Source organism: Fukomys damarensis, unplaced genomic scaffold (genome assembly GCF_012274545.1).
Source record: "Fukomys damarensis isolate Sample0158 unplaced genomic scaffold, DMR_v1.0_HiC HiC_scaffold_1, whole genome shotgun sequence".
NCBI classification, from domain to species: Eukaryota; Metazoa; Chordata; class Mammalia; order Rodentia; family Bathyergidae; genus Fukomys; species Fukomys damarensis.
The window spans coordinates 50,229,070-50,233,224 of NW_022900913.1; the positions used below are offsets into that span (position 1 = coordinate 50,229,070).

Sequence of the window (4,155 nt, forward strand, 5' to 3'; positions counted from 1 at the left end):
GGGGTCTCCCCGCGGGCCGTGCGAACCGCCCGGGCCCAGCTTCCTGCACCCAGAACGCAGCCCTGGAGCCCTCCTTCCCCGCAGCCCGAGCGCTCGGCCCCCAGGGACACCTGTCCGGCAACCTTTCCTTCCTCCGTTGCCTCGGGAGGGCATCCATTCTCCTTTGTTTGGGACTGCGTCCACCGCAGAGACTGGTCATAGACTCGACCCAAAATGAGTGTGGAAGGAGGGCTGGACGTGGAAACGCTTTCAGCCTCTTCCGCAATCCAGAACTGCAGACCTGGCATTAACAGTGCTGCAGCTGTAAACTCAAGAATAACAACTCTCATTTATCCATCGTGTACCACATTAGCATTCTGATCCTTTCATATACTCACATGAAACCGCTTTGATTTTGCCGTCTATTTCCGCCCCGCCCATGTTTTCTAATTTCCTTTTCATTTTTGTTTAACCTCCCCTCCATAAATATTCTGCCTCTTGTCCAGGCAAATTGACTTGAACACAATTCTGGGCAACCCCTCGCTGCTCTTTTGGATTCCTTCCAGGTCTCTGACCACACCCCTCTGCAACAGACCACTAGCAAGATGGTGAGAGAATTAAATTCTTTGCACGGATGCCCTGGTTTTTAGGAAACAATGCCGCCACCGCCCCATTCTCAAATCTGCCCAGAACTGTAAATCCAAAGAAAGATTCAGTAGAAGAAAGGAAGGCTTGTTTTCTGCTAATTACCTACAAAACTACTTGAGAATGTACAGCGTCAGCATTTAAGGTTTTTGCAGCTTGATGTTGTACACAGCCACTTGTCTGTGCGGAGCTTTGTGTTGCTCAGTCTTTGTATTTACTGTGCATCCAAGGGACAATGGTAATTATAGGTTAATGTGATGATTGTGGGTATATTTTATGCTGCCCTTTTTTCTGCTAGTCTCCAGTCTAGTAGTTGAGTTCTCAAATGAAGCTATGCCAACAAATGAAGATCTTCACATAATGCGGGTGTGAGAAGAGAGAATAAATCTTCCTATTAAGTCAGCAGTTCTTTAACTTTTTTGGATCTCAGTACTAAAGAATTTGTGTGTATGTGGGTTATATGTGTCTATTTTATAAGAATTTAAAATAGGATGTTCTTAAAAATATTAATTTATAAAACAGTAATAAATACATTATATTAACCAATATTTTCTTTATCCATTCATCATCAATAGACATAGGTTGCTTCTGCCTTTTGACTCTTCTGAATACTGCCGTGATTACTGGGGTGCAAATACTTGTATCCCTGCTTTTAATTATTTGTGAGCTATGTCTAAAAGTGGAAATTGCTGGATCATTTTTTAATGCTATGTTTAATAGCTTGAGGAACCACTATACTATTTTCTGCTCTGGCTATACCATTTTTGCATTCTCATCAGCAGTGCATAGACTGGCTTCCAAATTCAGCAACACTGTTTTGCATTTTTGCAAAACTTATGTGTGACTTAATATAAGATATACTGATTTTTGTTTGTTTCTTTCTTTCTTTCTTTTTGACAGGGTCTTCTATGTAGTTCAGGCTGGCCTTGAACTCATTATGTTTGAACTCTCAGCAATCCTGCCTGAGCCTCCCACGTTCTGGGATTACAGGCATGTGTCACCACAGCTGACGATACCCTGATTCTTAACATCTGCTTCTGCATCTAATCTGTTATTCTACTTTGTTTGCTTTTAGAAGATGAAGAGCCAAGCTAGGCAAGCGCTCTGCTACTGAACTACATCCTCATCCCTTTTTATTTTTGATTTTGAGGCAAGGACTCACTAAGTTGCCTAAGCTGGGCTCAAACTTGGATTCCTCCTGCCTGAGCCTCCCAAATAGCTAGGATTACAGTTGTGTATCACTATGCCTGGCCCCATTGGTCCTCTCTCAAGTTTCTTATTTTATAAAATTAAAAAGACTAGACTAAATTATATCTAAGGTTTTTCCCCAATTCCATGTTGCATAGGAATTAAACCAGGAGAATTTCCCTCCTGTCTCAACCAGATTGTGCAGCTTGACACTCAAGCAACCTCTCGTGTCTTTCATAGAGGATAAATGATGTGGTCTAAGAAACAAAAGAAGGGTTTTCAACCGTGTTGCGCCAAATTATATAATTTTCTCTTTCAATACTTTTTTTTTGGTACCAGCAACTGAACTTGGGACCTTGTTCCCATCTTTTTCAATAAAAGAAGTTCACTTTTTAAGTTACAGCAATACGTATAACATAGAAAATTGAAACTCTAATGACATGAAAAAGAAAATATTGAAAATAGGAGCAACCCACTTTCCAGTTCCTCTTCTGTCTCTTAGAAGCTTTCAATAAATTCTTCTTGCTCTTAAAAAATAAGAATATACACACAGCATACATAACAGAAAAACTGATGTGTTAACTGCTTTCAAAAATCTTTTCTATGTCCGTCCCTTTTAAAGCAAGTATGAGCTTGCCATACTTGTAATTTTAAAGTAATATAAACAACCTTTTATAATATCAATAGCTACAGTGTAGTTCACTTGGGGATGTTGGAAATTTGATTAATCTCTAACTTTGGACATGTCGCCTATTTCCAACTTCTTGCTATGAGCAACAGTGATTAGATAAATATTCTTATCCCTTTTTTTTCAAATCCTCAATTATTTTCTTAAAAAAGTTCTTACAAATGAAATTTTTACATCAAGGCGCAATTTGTATATCAGAGGTACTTTCAGGCCTTTAATATTTATTATCATATTCTTCTCAAAAAAATTCTCACAAATTATACTAAACCAGCAGAATATGTAAGTGCTGGTTTCCCGCATTTACCCAACACCTGAGCATTTTAATAATTTTTATCCTTGCCAGTTTGGTAAGTGGAAATTTCTTGTAATTTGCATTTCATTCCATCTTTTGATGATTTACTTGATAAATATAATTCATTAACAAAATTTGACACTGTGGTCTAGAAACCAAAAAAAAAAAAGTTACTTGTATTCTGATGTAAAATTTTAACCATATGGAAAAATATTTACAAATCAGAACAATTACAGTTATTCAAGAATTTAACAATTATATATCTGACTGTAATAAAAACTGAGATCATTCCCCTACATCCAATTGGTATAACCTCCAAAATTTTATGACATTAGTGTTAGGGGGAAAATAGTCTAGTAAAGAAAGGTCTGCCTGCCTGGCAAATGCAGCAAGGTCCTGAGTTTGATCCCTGGTACTGGAAAAAAAAAAAGGAAAAAGGCTAGTATTGTCGCGAGCCGCGACGTCAGGATCCTGCCAGCAGGTCCTAAACCTGAAAGGACGAGGACAGAGAGACGGGAGGCACCTTTCTTCTCATGTTCCTTGCTTGCTTTATTACCGAACCTTTTCCTTTTATACTCTCCCGCTGCACAGGAGCAAGCGTACCGCCCACACATTCCAGAGGGAAACAATAACTATTATGGGTTACATCTGCTAGGCAATAGATCAGACCACCAGCTGAACTAGCCCGTTGCCATGGGCGACGGCAAGTCCACACTGCTCGGGTGAATCACAGGTCAATATGGCTGCGCTCATGTTGTGTTCCTTTACAATGCTCTCCATATAGTATCAAAAGCTAGACTGAGATTATTTGTAAAAAATATATGAAAAGGAGTTTTTTGTTGGCTTGTTATTGTTTACCCCTTGTTCAGAAAGACTCATACTTTCTATAATTTAAACATTATCTCCTCTTTGGTTAAGACAATGCACAAAACATCCTTGAGTAGAAACACCTTGACCAATGGTGGCAAACCTATGGCACGTGTGCCTCAGCCAGCTGTTTGTTGTCATTGAAAGCTCTAAAAGTTTGTAATCACAAAAGATTAAAGATGTGAAGAACCAAGGAAACTGATGTTCATTGAGTGCATATGTGTATCCCTAGCTCTGCATTGTAAGGGGCACATAAAATAGTAGGTTAGACCTTAGATCCAACTGGCCTGTTTAAACGCTGGCCTTGTCTCTGATTAGCCCTGTGATTTTAGGAAAAAATACTAATTGATGTCTGTTTCCTGGCTGTTTTCTTCAATCCTGGGTATCATTGATCTGATGAGCAAAAGCGGTCCAAAATCCTGTGTTGATGTATCAAGAGAGTCAACCAAGGAACTTGTGGAGGCACAAGGTCCTGAGTTGGATCCACAGTTGTTGG

At 39.3% G+C, this 4,155-nt stretch overlaps 1 protein-coding gene across 1 annotated transcript in view; it reads right to left on the reverse strand.

The window, feature by feature from the left end:
• Nucleotides 1–396, reverse strand: part of Sgtb (small glutamine rich tetratricopeptide repeat containing beta) — a 56,104-nt gene extending 55,708 nt beyond the window's left edge. Inside the window, exon 1 of the mRNA XM_033761163.1 lies at nt 378–396. The gene's annotated coding sequence lies outside the window, so the exon portion shown is untranslated. The remainder of the gene's footprint in view (nt 1–377) is intronic.
• Nucleotides 397–4,155: the final 3,759 nt, after the last annotated feature.